Source organism: Lepisosteus oculatus, chromosome 29 (assembly GCF_040954835.1).
Source record: "Lepisosteus oculatus isolate fLepOcu1 chromosome 29, fLepOcu1.hap2, whole genome shotgun sequence".
NCBI lineage: Eukaryota > Metazoa > Chordata > Actinopteri > Semionotiformes > Lepisosteidae > Lepisosteus > Lepisosteus oculatus.
In genome coordinates, this window is record NC_090724.1 from 6,453,153 (window position 1) to 6,472,348 (window position 19,196).

The 19,196-nt window shown below is 45.9% G+C and overlaps 1 long non-coding RNA gene and 1 pseudogene across 2 annotated transcripts; both read left to right on the top strand.

The window, feature by feature from the left end:
- Positions 1-4,830: 4,830 nt before the first annotated feature.
- Positions 4,831-13,760, top strand: LOC138225590 (uncharacterized). Of its 2 annotated transcripts, XR_011184048.1 has the most exons (3): positions 4,831-6,290; positions 6,641-10,024; positions 13,486-13,760. It is a non-coding gene; the product is annotated as an uncharacterized lncRNA (long non-coding RNA). The 2 variants fall into 2 exon arrangements; XR_011184047.1 differs by having other exon boundaries at positions 4,831-10,024.
- Positions 13,761-16,001: 2,241 nt separating this feature from the next.
- LOC138225601 (U4 spliceosomal RNA) lies at positions 16,002-16,134 on the top strand (annotated as a pseudogene).
- The last annotated feature ends 3,062 nt before the right edge of the window (positions 16,135-19,196 follow it).

Sequence of the window (19,196 nt, forward strand, 5' to 3'; positions counted from 1 at the left end):
GACACCCAGTTAGATCGGTGCTGGAGGCGCAGTGCGTCAGGGTCGCACACAGGGGGCGCTGTGCAGCAACGTCACCCCCCACACACACATCCTAGAGGTATCGGCTCTACCACACTCTTGAGAGCTGGGTGTAGAAGATACAGAGCCAGACAGGGGGAGATACGGGTCTTTAGATTATCCTCTGGAGCCTATTTACTTGTTCTCACACTGCAGAAAGACTCCCCCTGGGCTCACCCTGTCACAAGCCAGGTCCGTCTCCTCCAGAAGCCCGAAAGAGAGCGTCATGGAGGAACAGTGCTATTAATCAGCACTGACATACAACAGGACCCCCTGAAGCGAAGATAATAAGGGCAGGCAGAGATCGCCTGAGCCAGGCTCCATCTTGCTTTGTTAATAAGTGGGGACACGTTGAAAATTAAGCTGACTGTGCAGAAGGAGTAATGGCTGATGCTGACAAAGGGAAGGAGGAATGACTTGTGTGTACAGCTCCCACTCATTTGGGGACTAAAACAAGACAACAGATAATTCTAACATGCACGTAAACATCCAAAAATGCACATGGCACTGTTCCTAGAAAACCATTTTACTTACAGAGGTAAACATCAATAAATTTCACAAAAGAGATGCTGATGTGGAACTGAGGATGGAGCAATTGTCAACCAGCAAACCACTAGGAACAGAGAAGCCAGAACATTTACAACATTTTGGGCACTCAGAGTTAGCAATATGAAAAGCATCAAGTTAGTGATACGAGAAGCAGCAATTTCCAAAGCACTCAACTTAAATATTCCCATACCTCACAGATTTAATAAAAAAAATTCACTCAGCAACACATTTTACTGTTAATAGTTCCTGTCCTGAACATCTACTTTTATACTGCACAGGCATTTCAACAGCTCAGGTTTCTGGACAAGATACAGTGGTAAAAGTGCTCAAAAAGACAAGGAGAAGCCAAGATATAAAAACATTCGGCTCTTTAGGTGTCAGGTTATCAAATGGTCTTAGGGATTATGAATATGAACAATCGAAGAGTGCTTTTTAAATGCATTTTAATGCAGAAGTAGTTCAGAAAAGGCCATGTGATCAATTACTTTAGACAGTGGGGAGAAAAAAAAAATCACAGGCTTTAGGATCTTTTTATGAACTCCAGAATTTATTTTTTGAGAAGCTTGATAAAAAACATATCTTTATGCTCTTCTTCTGGGGGAATCAGATCAATTGTAAGCACAATCATAACATTTTGCCATTCTTTTAGAAGGGTAGTCAAAATGTAACGGATCAGCCAAGAAATGCTTACTGGCTGAGGAAGAGCTCCGAGACAAAAGACCGAACTTGGTTCCTGCATGAGGTTTTTATTCACTGGTATTTATGAACGTCAAACTCACATCCTGTAGTAGTGCATCACGCTTTCTGCATGAAAAAAATGAGGCTGCATTTTACACAGATTCTGCCATTAAACCTTATTCCAACTGGCATCACTGAAAGAAAAAGTACAACAGCTACAATCGTCCAGTAAATCAAGAGTAAACTACTGTGGACAGGCAGAACTCAGCCCGTATGAAACAGAAATGGAAAATACAGGATTATGAATTCTATTTTTCACAGGGAATAAATAGAGGTTGGAGCAGTTTTTCCAATTCAGTTTGAAGTTTAAATTTAACCCTACGGAAATAAAACCACACACTTGAATGCACGAGACTCCTAGTCCCCCTCCCAGGTTATTTCAGTCCAGGAAACTCGGATGCTCAAGATGTTGCCATTCCGATGGCAACACTGAAGGGCAGATTGTTCCAGCTACACAGGCGACCTGCAGCCTGGGGTCTTTCAGAGGCAACCGCTAGAGTCTCCTGAGCTTTCCCACACCGTGCCCTGCAAACTAGAAGGGCAACTCATGTTCCCAGTGATGGATGTGGAGGATATGAAAAAGAGCCCAGAATCACCCCTTAACTGTGGCGCTTCCTAATAGATCCAGGCCTCCTGTAAAATATTTATTACAATATCACCTTGGCAAGAGCTTAGAAAAAAAAATCCATTTGGGGGAAAAATGTCAAGCATAAAGCAGGAGATATGAACCTATTCCTAATTATTTTATGATGTGTGATATTTAAGATTTTTTTTTTAATCCTTCATCTGATCATCTCAAAACGGTGCTGGGAACCAGAATGTATTGGATACCATTTGGAAGTGGCTTCATCCATTTAAGCGTGTGCTTCACGGCATGCAACATCACATACATCACCACCATCTGCAAGGCACCCACATTTAAATATGCATATGTGCATTAATGTGTCACACATGGAGTTTTCACTTGGATGAAAATTGCGTGATCTATCAAATGCATAGAGCCTGAAGCATTTTATTCAATTTCTTTCGCCGTTTTTTGTTAAATCAATTCAAAAAAAAATTTAATGGTCCAATTTTTCTTGGTGATGTTTTTTTTTTGAACACCACAATGTTGCTACACTGTTGCGGTTTCGCAAAATGCGAGCTGAATACCAACACACGCTCCACAGTTTGGAGAGCAGGGGAAATTGCTTTGAAGTACCACAAAGGCCCTTGAAAGAAATTTGCATTAATGGAGACCTCAGTGTTAATAAACAACACACAGAGGAGCTCCTTTTTGGAAAAACAGAAACCCTTTTAAGTGTTGCAATGTGTTTAATACAGCGCAAATGTTCTCTGCTAAAAGTACATTTCATACTCCTCAAAATATTATAACAGACCATTCATAAAGTCTTAACCACAATTAATTACATGCTTATTAGCTCATTTCAGATTATGCAACTATGTGACTCCATTCTGATGCTATAACTGTTAATAGCTTGTTTGATCTACACGTAAAAAAGGACAATTTTCCCAGCAAAAAAAAGTGAAACCCAAATCTTTTCAACAATTTTAGGAGCTTTCTCACTCTCCTTCTGAAGATTGATCCGTCTATTTTAAGACTGTGCCCAGATTCCCTAATTAAGGAAATGCGAAAAGCGCAGCCGAGCAATCCCATTGCACTAGGAAGAACATTAAAGCTCACGGTTGCAAAGGCGTCCGATAACAACAATGACTGTAATAACTGGGCTTTATGATATTAAAATTAGAACAGAATGTACCCGAACAAGAACAATGCACAGCAGCTATTATCGCTCTCACAGAAGGTATCCGTCATCAAGAACAGAAAATGGATACACTTCTGTTTATTTTTCTTGGAACTTTTTCCCCTCAGCAATTAAAACCTAGAGTATCAGCCCTGCCTTTGGAGCTTTTCCGTCCGGAATTTGGCATAGAGACTCTGTGATTAGCTAATAGGGATTTGGCATTTTTTGGATGAGCAATTACGAGGGAAAACAACTTCAGATCAACGAGATGTATTAGTGCTGCAATATTGTTTATATTCTAGCGATTTTTTTTTGTGCGACGCAGTGATTTACAATAATCTATTGAACAGAACTAAAACACGGTAGTAGAGGAACTGGACAAATTGCGTCGTTGAATACCAAGAATGTAAGTACGGGCTAAAAAGCAGTTGCATTTTTTAAAAACAGCGGGTTATTATAGGGAATGCACAGAAGTATTTTCTCTCTCGATGTGAGATATTAGTATTTGATCTCTTAGTGTGAGATAATCTACAGTAGTCAGAGTTTTAAAATGAACACAGACACAGCCGGATATATTTGCATATACATTTACAAACGAAAAAGGACGAAAAAGTATACAAAAAAAAGATTACACTGAAATTTCCGAAATGTTCAAACTTTAAAAGCCTTTAAAAGTCAGTAAGACACCAAGCGACAAGCGTCTCTCCAAAATACGGCAGAAAAACGAAAACGGATTAATAACACATCACGATAAACGCCCTCCTCTCCGAATAAAATTGCATTATTGACTCTTACTCCGTACTCGGTGCCTCCCGCATCTCCGGTGCTGCCTTTCCGAAACCTGTAGCAGATTCTGCCCTCAAAAGAAATACACAAGGACTGAAACCCTAACCACGCAAAAACTTCACCTGCACCGGCAGCACATTCATAAGAGACCAGTCTGTACGCCGCACCTACCTGAGGCTCGGGGGGTTTGTAGTGGCTGGCCGTGGGGATGATTTCTCGATATCCTCAAACAGAAGTCCCAAAACTTCTCCCTTGGCAGCCCTTTATAATAGAGCTGCACTCAGCGTGCCTGCTTGGGGCGGCCATCTGCCTAACCAGAGCCCAGTCCAACAGCCAGCCTCTTAAAGCAACCCGGGCGCTTTCCACGGAGGACAAAAAAAAACCCCAACAGAATCACGGGCTGGGAGAATAAAGGAACAAATAAAAAAACAGGTTCAACCATTCTGCTGGGTTTGTACTTGACGCGCTTGGCGCTGCGCCCCTCACTGTGATAAGTACGCTGAATATGGATGGAGGGTCACAAGCTCGGTTGTGCTGTAAGAAAAAGGTCACTCCCGTGGTTAACATGGGGTAACATAATCAATAATCGGGGTTTAAGACAGACAAACCGTTACAAAGCTTCAGAAAAGTGCGTTTAAATACATTTAGTTGTTGGTGGACCAGTAGGGGGCACACTTCCCTGGGCGACTTGAATTTCCAAACCAAGTCCCAATTATTATTATTATTAATTATTATTATTATTATTATTATTGAACCCAGTGGTCGTGTAAATTCGGAACCTGCAGTTCACAGTGGCTGTGTACTGGAGTACCATTGGTGGGGGTGGAGGGGAGTCCCCATTACCTGTAAAGCGCTTTGAGTGGAGTGTCCAGAAAAAGCGCTATATAAGTGTAAGCAATTATTATTATTATTATTATTATTATATTACTGCCAAGTGTGAAAGGTGTAAAAGATGCAGATCTCGTCTTTACGCACTTGAATCCCAAATTCCTCTCTTTCATCCATTTTCTAACCGCTTCATCTTGTTCAGGGTCGCTGGAGAGCCTGAGCCTATCCCAGCAAGCACCGAGCGCATGACCCCTGGGCGTCGCCCGTGAATCCCAAATTCATATTTAAATAAGATCTCATATGCGCTGCAACACTGGCGTAACCAGAACCATTAAAACAACAACATTGGGGCGCTGTCTGCTGCGTTTTCACATTTATAAACATGAGGTTTGTCCAGTCTGTACCGAGACACTTCTTTGCTGGGTCGTTCAGTCTGTATTTGGACATCTCTTTGCTGGGGAGCATTTGGTTGTTTGTTAGCACTGCGTATCCTGTGCCCTTTTAAAAGTCACTATCGCTACAGTGAACAACTCTTTACTGAAAGATTCGAGTACGCTCTGTACTGTAATGAAAGCTTTATGTGAAGCACTCAGATTCACGAATCGCTGGCTACTCCAGCCCTTGTCTGGGTCTTGGACAGTGTGTCCTGCCCACACCGCTAGACAAATCAGGAATCCCAGCGCCGTCGATGTGGTCATCATCATCGTTGCTGTTGTTGTTGTTCGGCTGCCATCAACACCGTTGCTATGACTACAAAATGCACCTGCCTCGCTAATTAGAAGATAATTGATTGCGCCTCGTGGCTTTCCCGAAAACTATTCCCCTCAGTGAAACACTGGCCGGCTTTTTAATGTTTGGACCGCAGCCTGCGGTATTAGCTAATGGCTTTGTAGTAAAGGTTTGTTTTTTTGGTGGTTGTTGGTTTTTTTTTTAAGTTTGAGACATCTTTACTCGTGCAAAGTCCTGCATTCCTGATTGGCACGCTATGCGATTGTCCCGGAACGGCTGTCAAATCCAATCATAAACACATCTTTTCTCACACACGGTTTACCAGAGTCTATACAGTAGGTGCTGAAACCTCTACAGCTGTCGCCCGCTGCGTGCTCAGCCCACGTTCCCCTGTAACCAGGGCAACAGACTCAGGCTTATAGTAAGGCTTCCTTTCATATGGTACCCCTGAAATGTGTGGCACCCTGTGCTATGTTATATCCTAGACATTCTTGCGGACTTGTTATTTTTGCCGATATAAAGGAAAGACCCCATTTGCCTGGGCGTTGGTAGTATCCCCCCGCGAGAGTGCAGAGTGGGGGGTCGGCGAAAGACACGTTTAGCAGGTGGTTCCCTCTGGAGGAGAAATGAAAGCAATAACAAACAAAAAACAAACAAACCGGACAGCACCTGCGGTCCACGGACACGCTGCGTTACCCACTGCCCCCTGAAACGGACCGGGCTGCCCATCTGCCGGCCTGCTGCCGGGAGCCCGAGCCCCGTCCTTCCTCTCCAGCGGGATTTTGGAGGAGACGGGCGTCACCGGCTGCGAGTGACAACGACGGGATGAAGACTTGGAAATACGCCTTTGGGAGGGATGTGAGTGATTTTATTTTGTCCCCCCCCGAAACCGTGCAACCGTGTCTCCTCTGCCGGTGACGTCCGCTCACATCTGACCGTTTAATGAGCTGCCGCCTAGCTGACATAAATTTTTTAACAAGCCACCCAGACGTCTTGTGCTAATTATAAAAGGGAAAGTGAGGGTGGGGTGTACGTGCTTTTCGCCTAATTCCACAAATAGAAGTCAAATTGAATTTCTAATGATCGATGTAATAACCCCGCCTGGTGATGAAAACGGCCTGTCGCCTTGATCATCGTGTAGACGTGATGGTGTTTGTTTGCATAGAAAATACCGTATAATATGTAAGTGTTTTTAATCTACACACAAGGTGGAAAGACCCGAAAAAGGGCAGCAGCAGCGACCTAGACCAGGGGGCCGTGTGTTCGAAGTCTCGAGTCAGACCAGCAGAGTCCACGGCCCCTCACGCAGACGGTAATGATTCCTGCCGCACCAGACGAGAAGCCGGGCTGTATTCCTTCAATCGCCGAAGCACTTTTCAGTCCACATCGACCTCTGAAACCCTCCAAGAAACTGAGGGACGGGCTGTTAGCCTGAGCAACAGCAGCGCGCAGAGCTCTTGTCTCCTTCCATCTGGACATTAAGGTACTGCCCAGGTAAGCCAATGGAAAACAAAGAAGGATACAGCCGCCACCTTTGTACGTCTTCAAGCCCCGAAAAAGCCCCCTTAATAGTCCCAGAGCAAGGACACTGACAAGTGAGCAGACGACCCGCCATCATCTCCAGCCCTGTGGAGCTGCATCACCTGCGATACTGACAGCAGGCGCTGTACGTACTGCAGCCTGCGCTGTGCCCTGTCCAAGGTGAAGCAGTGACGGGCAGCAGTTCAGGAGAGAGGCAGGAGGCAGGACAGATGGCCCGATGACCACCTGCCTCGCACAGGGGCTTACTGTGGGTGGCTCTCTGAACCCAGGCGCAGGTCCGGAGAATGAAGGAGGAGATGCACGTGGGATGTGAATTGAAGATTTGTCGCTTGGAATTTGGAAACCATTTGTAACATGCCTATTTTTTTTAAAAAAAAGCTACAGAAATAACCCCACCAAGTCTGAAAACCGAGCACCTGGAAAGGCACAGACACGTTTATCACTGAAACAATATCGAAATAAGTGGCGTGCAGAATGTGGTGGAGGTCATGAAGATTTTATAATTAAATACATACAATAATGTATCTTACAAAAGCAACACGTAGTCCATCCAAACTCACCTTTGCCCCTCCACCCCTTTGATTTACTTGATGACACTAATGTACTAAACAAGCACAGCCTATGTGTCAGTTCACACAAGCTGCTGACAGGGGGCGCCGTTGAGCGGTCAGATGACTAACCTTCACCCAATCCTGAGGAGCGATGGCGGCAGGGTATATTAACCTCGTACATAGAGGATAATCTTAGGAAACGGGAAATGGAAGATTTCTCCAGATCAGCCTGGGCAGATGCCCTTTACAACAGCCTGTCACTTCAAGAACAAAGCGAGCTTTCTGTCCTTGGCTGCTTTTAGCCTGCTGACTCCTTTATATGTGAGCACCTGCATAACAGCAAGCGAGCACCACTGGAGCTGTATCGCCACCTGTCTGAAATTGCGCATTGTGTGCACTCTGTGCAAGAAGTACATGTGACGAGCACACCTCTCCCTGCTCCGGCCGGGACACAATCCTGGTTCCTCCCGGGCTCCGGGTTCTGGGCACACATGGCACCACTCCCAAGACAATGGATAATAATAATAATTTAATCATTGCTTACACTTATATAGCGCTTTTCTGGACATTCCACTCAAAGCGCTTTACAGGTAATGGGGATCCCCTCCACCACCAGTCTGTACCCCCCTCCACCACATCCTTGTACTCTGGATGATGCGCCAGTACGCTCCCACACACCAGCTCTCAGTGGGGAGGAGAGCAGAGTGATGAAGCCAGTTCAGAGATGGGGATTATTGGGAGGACATGACTGGTAAAGGCCAGGGGGAAATTTGGCCAGGACACCAGGGTAACACCCCTACTCTTTCTGAGAAACAGCCTGGGATTTTTAATGACCACAGAGAGTCAGGACCTCGGTTTTACGTCTCATCTGAAGGACAGCAGCTTTTTACAGCATAGTGTCCCTGTCGCTATACTGGGGCATTAGGACCCACACAGACTGCAGGGTGAGCGCCCCCTGCTGGCCCCACTAACACCTCTTCCAGCAGCAACCTTAGTTTTTCCCAGGAGGCTCCCACCCAGGTACTGACCAGGCTCACAGCTGCTGAGCCTTCAGTGGGGCTGCCAGCTGGGAGCTGCAGGGTGATATGGCTGCCGGCATGAAATTGTATCCACCACAACCCACTAGACCACCATAGACCTGGTCCCGTGTCACCGCAGAGACTTACACTGTCAAGAGTTCAGACTGGGGGTGATGTCACCCCTGTAGCTGGCTCGGCGCTCTGAGCCCTGCTACACAGCCCGTCTGCAAGCCGATTCCCCAGGCGCCGGCCCACCCACCTCTGCGCCCATTAACCAGGGAAAGCAGGTGGCCCAGTCGAGTCAGTAACCCCGATAATGAGATCCGAGAGGTGTCATTACCCCCCCCGCCGCCCTCGGGCCCTGAGCAGCTCGTCTTCCGTAAAGAGCACTGTGTCGCGCTTTGCTCTTAAAAGCAAGCGCAGCTCATTAACCTTTACAGTTTCCAAAAGACCTTCCTCCGCCTAACTTTTCTCTGCCCTCTAAGAAGAAAGGAGTTGTGTCCCTTCAAGAAGAAAATCGAGCCTGTATTTCTGGGTTAAAACTAGTTCATATAATCCTAACATCTCAAAACACAAGAATCAGGTTGATAAGATACTGTGCTTGTATATAGGATAATAATAACATCACTTTATTAACCCTTTACAATTTCTTGCATTAGGAATTGTCTTTTCGCATACCCCAGCTTGCTCTCCATGAGACACAGACAGGGAGAGGAGCTTGGGGTCAGAGCGCAGTGTCAGCCATTGTACGGCGCCCCTGGAGCAGCTGGGGTTAAGGCCCTTGCTCAGGGGCCCAACGGAGTAGGATTCCTCTGCCGTCCACGGGATTTGAACCAGCAAATTTCCAGCCACAGGCCCAGATCCTGAGCCACAGAGCCACCGCTCCACCCAGGATGTTGTACTGCAAGCCTCTTCATCCAAATACATTTTAGCCCAATAGCAATCAATCTGCCAAACTGCCTACCGCACCCTGGTGCTCTATCCCTCAGACACACTAAAAAAAGCATAGGTCCAACATTATGAGCAGCAACAGAAGCTGAGAGCCACAGAAAGCCGGTGCAATCTGCAAGTCTAAGCAGCAAGCGGTGCAACATACTGTACAGCACATAGCAAATAAAACAACATGACTAAGAAAACAACTATATAAAAAAACAGACCATTAAACCAATTATGAAAGCAACAGTGGGCAATATTTAAGGCGGCATTAAAAAGAACATGCACATTTGCATCAGGTGGAATGATCCTACAGAGATTTCGAAATTTCGGGAGTCCAAGAGACAAGGAAGCCCAACAAAACACCATGCTAATCCCCAATCAGCACAGTGCCCTTCAGAACCATGTGCTCCTTTTGTCAGAGTAGAAGAGTACAGTGGATCCACATCCCCAAAGCCACAGGGTTCTTCTTCTGCCTCCGGGGGAACGGGCTGAGCAGAAGGCAAGGAGAGGAGACAGGTTCATTTCCTCCTTGTGCCCGGCGAAGGTGATTGAGGTTGAATTCTTTCTTCCTCGGCCGTCCCGTATCAAGCACAGACACCACTGCGCTGTCGATATTTTCTCTCCTTCCATCGTGCTTACTTTTCCCTTTATTACCCCGAAGGTGAAAACCACAGCCACAGGTCTGCTCTAACTGGCTGCAATGTCACTCCAGTTTGACAAATACACAACAGTCGCTCCCCTTCCCTGAATTTAGCGCTGACACAGGAGAGATTCTCTTTCACTCACTGCGCCTCTGCTAACTCTGGCTTCAGGCACTCATTTAGGGGGAGATTAATGAGGTGTTTTGATACCCTCTGTGTTGTGGGCTACTGTCGTGCATTAGCACCAAGATGGACAAAATACACCAGAACAGGGAATCTTCAATTCTGCTCAACTAAACGTGCAGATCAAAATTCCCATCTCAGCAGCATGCAGCAGAGTGATTTAATGCCGACTATTAGCTTTGACATCAAGGACTACCTTTGCTACGTCTCTGTACTGAACTGCAGATTCTATCTCCACCCCACTGTTAACCCTTACACTCTTGCACAGTACGCACCTCCCCGACACCTGCCCAGTTCATCCCCATGAGAGCAACCCAGATCATCAGGCAGCACTGGAGCCCAGCTCTCATGACACAGCTCCTTATACACCATCAGCACCAGCTAAGTGATTGTCTGCAAGGGTATTTACTCCTCCATTGGGTCACAGGTACCATCACATTTAATTTGAGCATGTTAATCAATAGCAATTACTGCAAGAACATAGTAAAAACAGACTAAGAGCAAAACATTAGACACACTGCGATTGTGGAAAAAAATAATCCCAGCACAGAATGCTACCTTGTTAACATAGTGCTACAAAAGCCACAGGGATTCACTTAGTTCAGGCAGTACTAGTCTATTTATTCACTGCTGAGCTGGGTTCAGTTTCGGTAACTTAGTGTTTTGAGATATTGGTGGACCGAAGGCCAGAACCCAAAGGAGTATGTGGTTGTTTGGCAGTTATTTGATTTTGATCTTGTTACTATTCAGACAGACCTGTCTGATGAAAACCTTATTAATTTATCTCTGCTGCACGCAGACTGGAGTGGAGGAACCACAGTGCACCGGCACGACCTTAAGTAAAGGCACAGTTCTAGCAACACAAAAAAACAGCAATCGATAGCAGCAGTAAGGAGCGCGTGCAGTGATCTCTTTCAGAGAGGTCTGCACATAGGAATCCGAAAACACAAAGACAGAGCGGACAGGGGGCATGTTTTCCAAAATAAATCCTGAGAGACACTTGATTAAAAATGTATATGCACAAGCATTTACATAAGAGCGTATTAAGGTAGTGGAAAAAGCTTTGGTTTACTGCAGAGTGTAATATTTATATACTGTCAGTTGTTCATAAGTAAACAGCTTTAAACAGTTACTTTATGCATGTTTACCAGAGGCTGCTGGCTAGCTGCTCAGAGGCATTTCTGCGCTCATTTAATCCTGCTAGAATAAATTACCTGTACCCTTCACTGAAGAACTATCACATCTTCCCTCTGATCATCTCGGGAATACCTCTTTTAATTGATTCCTCCCAGGAACCAAGGGAGATACACTGCCATCGAGAAATACAGTTACAGCAATAACTTAGGACTGAAGCAACCATCGGAACAACAGAAGAATGTTGACAAATAAGGAGAGGGTCTTGGACCCATCTAACTAATCGATTTGAGGATCTCCTCTGTACATTTTGTATATGGAAGCCAGCTTGGCTATCAGCTTCAGCAGCTTGAGAATGTAGGTCATTCTTTTCTCCTAAACCTAGGAATGTAAAATATTTTAGCCGGAGAAGTAATTTTAAGAAATTCTGTAAGTTTACTGAAGTCAACCATGGATTTGGGAAGCATATTCTGATATGCCAGTTCAAACTGGGAATCCGTCTGGCTTCCAGTGTATCCTAATACTTCTACACACATATCCTAAAGTAACTATCCAAAAGCTACCCCAGACTCTAACTTTAAGTGAATCCTAACCTAGTTTTTACAAAGCAGAGGCTGTGAATAGGCTTTCAGGATCCACATACATAAAATTACTCCTGAAAAGAACCAAAGTGATGTTCGGATTTGTTACTTATTCCACACAAGGAGATCTTCTCAAGACAATATACCTTAATGGGGAAAGGAAGCCTGTTTTTTTCTGCTTCTTACTTAAAATACCACTCTTAATTAAAAGGCCCTCTGTGGATGATCTCAAGCATATAAACTTGGGAAGCTGTAAAATATTGAGAACAGTTCTTTTGAAAACAAAAATAAAAGTAAAAGTAAAGGCAAAGACAATTGAGCCAGAGACACAGTCTGTTATATTGCTGTAGTATATCATTTTTATCTGCTCTCATTAAAAGTGGGGATAGCAGTAACGAGAAAAAAAACATTGCTTCTGTTTTCAATCAGAATCTCCATCCCCATCACTAAGCCCAGAGCCTTCGAAATTAAACCACCCAATTAGAAACTCCTTGATATCTTCTCTCTTCTGGTCTCATGGGGGAAAGTGGAGATTTAGTTCTTTGTTAACTTAAGTTACCAAATAATTATTAGGAATCTCACATTTTGCCCTTTCTAACCGCAGTGACTTAATTAAGGACAAAACTATAACTTCTCACAGACTGTTCAACGGTATGAACTTCACCAAAAACCTCAGGAGTGTTCTGCCAGCAGGATTTACAGCTATTTAAATTAGGAAAAAACAGCACAGCTCCAACCATCGACACCTCATATAGACCTCAGGGGTTTCAGTGGATCTGAGAGCACTGTCACGCTCACACGCCAACTCCCTCAGTCACACCCACCAAACTTCCTGAAACCTGCTACCCAATTTTGCAAGCCAGGTCGAAAGCAATTATTTGGCTTCTCATTAAAATGGCACTTAAAGTAATTAAATGATACTTCTGGAGCAATTACTGCCACTTCAAATCAGGAAAGAAGAAATCAATCATCCTATTGCTCTTTAAAAGAGCAAAATAAGTACTAGGACTTGACGAAGCTAATATAGGGGGATGGGGCTCCTTTGAAACCAACTTAATTGGCTTTTAATTGATGGGCTTTTGACGAGGGCGAGATGGTGGGGCTGGAGTGAGTGCAGTTGCCTCACAGTTCTTGGGTCTTGGGGTCAATTCCAGGCGGTGCCACCTACTGTGTGGAGTTTGCATGTTCTGTTTCCACCATGTCTTTTGGTTTCCTCCCACAGCTCAAAAAGGCGTGGTGTCGACGTTCACTGCCGTCTCTCTGAATTGGCTCCCCTCCAGTGCCCACGCCTCACCGCCGCGCTGTGATGAACTAAGCAGTTACTGAAAACCGATGGATGGATTGTTGCAATTAATAGCGGACAGCTCTTTGTGGAGAGGGCCTTGGGATATGGGGGCGTTCCTTTGTGCAGGCAAGATCCTTAAAATACCCAGAATGACTTTTCTTCTCCTTCCGTCCTCCTGTAGGCCAGCGCAGGCTCGCTTCCCCATTTGCACAGAGACTGGGGGTCCTGCGAGACGAATCCCACCGGCCACCGCGGCGGTAAGGCTGGGTTCGCCTGCCAGACCTGACGCTGAGCGGTGAAGGGAGCAGTGTACAACCCAGAGGAACGAAAATGAAGTTAAGCGATACGACAACACACTAATCTTCAACTAGCCTCTCCATAGAGGCAAATGCATTACAAATGCAAATTGGTTTGGATTTTTCATCACTCACCCCCCCAATAAAATGTAGATTTTGAGATCTTGGCCCGAGTTTTAATTTCCTTGCGCTCATACGTTATCGGGACACCCCCCCCCCCCCCCATCATCTGTTTGGTTCCCTTTAACCACCCCAACCTCCCCCCCCAGCACCTACACACACAAATCTCCGTGCCATCCATCTTCAGAGCGGGCTGTAATACGCTTTGCCGGGGAGGAAAGCTCATTTATCACTGAGCGAAACCGAGGCGCCGGCGAACTACAAATTTCACCGCCCAGTAACCAGCGCAGCGACCGGCTTCCATCGCTCTGATGCTCCCGTTAGGTCTTATCAGCTCGGATCCGCCGCTTGGTGATTTAGCCCCCACCAGCAGCTGAAAAGCAACATACCGCTGTTTTTCTATGGTAAATGAGAAACACGCCGGAGCTCAAACAACCAAAGTTACCAATAAATACTGTCCTCCATGTTTTACCCATGAACCTAGGTCATCCCTCTGACCTGACCCTGTCTGCCGTTTGTCTCCTGCCCTCTGAACACACAACCATTTACCGCAGCACCGCAGAAAGGGTCCATACTAGTGGCATCACTGTATGGTACGGCAGTACTATCTTACATGGCAAAATGCGCGCTACAAGGGGATTTGGCTACAGCACAGAGGACTACAGGATGCGACTTTCCATCGATTGATGAGATGCCCACCATCCGCTGTCGCAATCAAACCCGATCCATTATTTAGGATCCCAACCACAAACTCTTCTCCCCCCTGCACTGTGGCCAGCGGTACCGCACTGTTAGAGCACTGAGCACTAGACTCAAGAACTGCTTCTACCCTACTGCAGTGCGCATCCTCAACAGCTAATTGTGCAGTGCCTCAGAACAGAAGCACCGCTGCGCTCTGGACTTTACACTTGGCTACAACGTATTGTTCTGTTGACTTATTGTCTGTACATACCGTTATTATTATGTACTGTTTTGCAATGTACTGTCTACCTTGTGTGGGGTTGCCTGTTGTACTGTGCATGTCCTGGAGATCGGCGCGAATCGGAATCCCACTGTACATGTGCAAACGGCAAATAAACTACTCCCGACAGCCTGGCGATCGGTAGGAGAGACCTACAGCCGCTGATCTTTCCTTCTCGCCCGAAGCAGATGTGCCTTTAATTTGTTAATGAATTATTTCGAGTGAAAAGACAGCCCTGGCACGCTGGGAAAAGCTGATGGATTTCTCTGACGCTTTCGGTGAGATCGGGTGCTTTGAAACGTGTCATTTTTTTGTTTTCCCGTTAGCCTTGGTGATTTCTGTGCTTCAACAGGTTTAAGACAACAGGGGCTTTAGTTGTTTTTTTTCTGTTTCAGTGGCTTTTGCACACAACAGTGCAATGCCGGTACAGAACAAAAAAAAAAAGGCCGAGAGACATTCAGAGCGCACAGGACGTTCGCCTGCATTGAAATGTCCTTTGGGTGCTGGCTGAGGTCTGTGACATCGTGCCATCAGCGCTCTCTCTCTCTCACACACACACACCGGGGTCGCCGCCACCAGTCATTCAAGCTCTACTAAGAGCGCAGCTCCAGACGCCGGCATTAAAACAACAATCACATGGGAGTACTTTTTAAGACAAAGTCTTGGCTGGCGTCTGCAATGCCCTGATCTTTGAGATGTCTGACAGCGCGTTATTACATTTCAGAGTTGTTGTTTTTTTTAGTGCCAGTGACATTTAGACATCTCATTATATCGGGTTTTGCAAACCAAAGTTCGCAACCAACAACAATAATAATAATGAATTAGTTTAGTTATAAGACAAAAGAAAATGCACTTACATGTGGAGAAGCTGGAAGGGGTCGACACGCCTAAATAATCATGAACAGGACAGAGGGGTGGTCCGATACATCATCTGACACCTTGTCTCATTAAAGGCAGCGTGCTTATTCCGCCCACTTCGACACTTAATGAATATATTAGTTGCTGGACGCATTAATCTCTGTTATTTAGAGCGTGATTTGCCATGCTAAACGACTGCTGCAGCAAACACTAACTTCAGGGGGAAAGATGTGTAGGCCGCCAGTCAGGGGAAGTATTTTGGTGTTGCGCAACGCTCTGAAGCTCACTGATGAAGCGCCGAGCTCAGTGTGACGCACGTGTTTCTCCAACTCACTAACGAGCTCAGTGTGACGCTGCGATAGTTAACTGGTTAGAAGGGAATACTACATTTTGAATAGAAACAGCGATAAAGAATTAATTATTTAACTTACAATCCAAAGTGCGATACGAACCGGTGAGGAAATCAAACAGAAAGGTGGTAGTATTGTAGCCTATGGGGTGTATCCGAGGCGCGATGATTGCTAGTTGAAAACTTTTCCCAAACTTTTCGAAAACTTAAGAAAAGTCGCGCTATTCTTAAACTATTTAAACAAGATGAATGAAAAGTAGTACCAACATAGCAAATAAGGCTTCGATTGTAAAAGAATATTAATGTTGAATATGTAATCAGATCCTAACTTGAGATGACTGAAAATACTGAATGTAATATATGACATTAATTAAACAGAATTCTTGCCTCGGGGAAAAAAGATGAAACGATTGTATTTAATAAAGCCATGAAAGGAATCTATGATTTAATTAAATACAATAAATCAACATGGAATAAAAAGAAAACAGAATTTGGTTCTTAAGATCAAGCTACTTTAAGGAGCTAACCCACTGCTCACAAAGCAATAACCTCTCAAATAAAGGAAAACGTTTTTGTATAATAAAAGATACAAAGAAAAAAGAAAAAGCTTGACATCAGCCTACATTAAGGAAAAGCATAAAGCCTAAAATAACTCTACATATTCACAATTTTGTATATTTTAAAGCATTTTTTTTTGGTAAAAAGAGCATCTACTGAATGATAACAATTCAGTTTTTTTATGGTGTTGTTTATTTAGAAAAAAAACCTGTGTACTGTGGGGAAAAAAGGGTTTGTTTGAGTATCTTACACCTCCTAGAGAGGGAAGCAGAGTCGTCTCAGCATTGTGTTCCCTTTCACACTGTAGCTTGGATCATAGAGAAAGCCCTCCCTCCTAAGTTTCTAAACCCAGCATTTTAATCACCCCTGGTCCTGATTAGCAGCAGACTGAAATGGAGGCAGGACATCCTGTGATCAGTCACTGGGCTGTCCTGTCAGCCTCCTTCTCTTCCTGCTTCTTCGAAATCATTCATCGTTGCAGAATTTATCCCCCTCTCTGCCACTGCCATTACCCTGACCTCCATGAACACAGATCACAGGGCAGCTGTTCGGATCATGTCTGTCAGTTCCTCGTCCCTCCAATGACAGAATTCCAGGACACCACCACTTGGCACCCCTGAGACACGGCCCTGGCTCCCCAGATCTGCGGTGAGCGTCCCCTGACAAGAGCCTTCAGTTACATACACATAACATTGATATAATTCATGCACTTCCAATAGAGCACTACAGCATTTATACTTGCCAGCATTCATCCAGCCAGCTGTCGTCTGACCCACTTCATCCAATTCAGGGGGAGCTGGAGCCTATCCCAGCAAGCAATGGGCACAAGGCAGGACACACCCTGGGCGGGACACCAGACCCTTGCAAGGCACGTACAGAAACGCCCACATCAGGGTCAATTTGCCCAGAAGCCAATTCACCTACCAGCATGTCTTTAGACTTAGGGAGGAAACCCATGTGAATGCAAGCAGAACATACAAACTCCACACAGACAGCACCCCCAAGAATTGAAAAGAGAGGCCCAGCATGGCGAGGCAGAAATGCTGACCACTGTTAGTTAGCTTTTCTGTCAGCCAAAACCAACCCTGGCTGTGAACAGTCTGAAGATGTAAAGCAACTCGGTGGTGATCCATTTAGCAGCTGATTTGTTAAATAAAGGAGACATATTTTGGGAGAAAAAGATCACCCTTCAGTCCTCAAAGACCCAAGTTCTCTTCCCTGTTTATTTCAACACCTTACACATGTTCCCAGTCTTTAGGAACAGCTGATCTATAAGACTGGTGGGCCTGCAGGACCAGAGCTGGTGAGCCCACGACCTTGAACCGTAGCCTTCAGCTCACTTCTAGGAGTAGAGAGCCTCCCGCTGAGCCCAGGGATGGCACTAGTCCTCACTACAACCCCACTGAAGTGCGTCACTCTGTGGAAGAACTGGACAGCTGGGACTGATGGCGGGAGACAGAAAAAGAACCGACATGCAGGTTGGCGACAGGTATTCCCAGCGGCCCTGTGACTGTTAACGGTATTGATTTTTACCCCGCATGAACACGGGGGCAACCAGGCACTGAAGAATTCAACATGACAGAGCGCCAGCAAGATAAAACCACAGAGGTGACGGCCGGGGGAACGCAGTCACGCCAGAGCAGCCGCGCACAGGCCCCGTTCGGGAACAGCAGCCCGGCTCTGCGCAGGGCCTGATGCAGACGCACACGCAGCAGTGCCTGAGTTAACAGAGCGGGCGGAGGAACACGGTCAATAAAAACTGCGAAGGCTTTCAGCGGAGACACTCCCTGCGTTTTCCCCCAGGGGACACACTAAAGGGTCCTGGGTCATAATGGATGGTTTTGTTCAGTCAGCCTGGGTGCTGGGGCCGTGATAACTAATAGGCCGCTGCCGCACTGCGAAGGTTAATTTAATGGGAGCTCCATCATCATTACCGTTATTGATGGGGCTCCAGGGACAACAGGGGGCTGCCCTGCGTAATCACCAGCAGGCCCATCGCACGCTCCCTGCGCCGACTGCCGCTCATCGATGAAACGTTGCTTCCTCCCAAAACAAACAGGTGCTCGTGGGAAACAGCCGAGTCCCTGGCCTGGCTCTGGGATAACTGCTTCTTTATTCCAACAGCACAGAAAATTTGGGGAGGGGGGGGGGTGGGAATTGATGAGATCGGCATCCCAGAGAAACAGCAGCCATTTCAGTGACCAGCATGTCTTTGGACTGTGGGGGGGAAACCCACGTGAACACGGGGAGAACATGCAAACTCCACCCAGACAGTACCCCGAGGATTGATTGCAGAGGCTGCATCTGGGCCCAAGGGTTCAGAAAAAGCGCCAGAGCAACACAAACCAGGAGCAGGAGGAGCCTTCCCTGAATAAATCAGCCCGACTGGGCTGCCTCTGAGGGATCGAGGGGCTTGTAAATACTTGACAACACTCTTTTGTAACACTTCCTCCAATCTATCCCAGCAAGCAATGGGCATAAGGTGGGGTCCAGTCAATTGCAGGGTGGACACACACACACACCAGGGCCTGTTTCCCCAGGAGCCCATTACTGGCACTACTGTAAGTGTGTGACTGCAGGCTTCACTATGAAGTGTTTGGGTAACCCGATTGTGCCTTAAGGCACTACACAAAAATGTCAGCCACACACTTAGCTAGACAAGCTTAAGACCCATGCAAAAACACCCAGAGACAAATCACACAGACACTTGTTTACTTAATTCCCTCATCTTGTTTCAAATGGCTTTATGA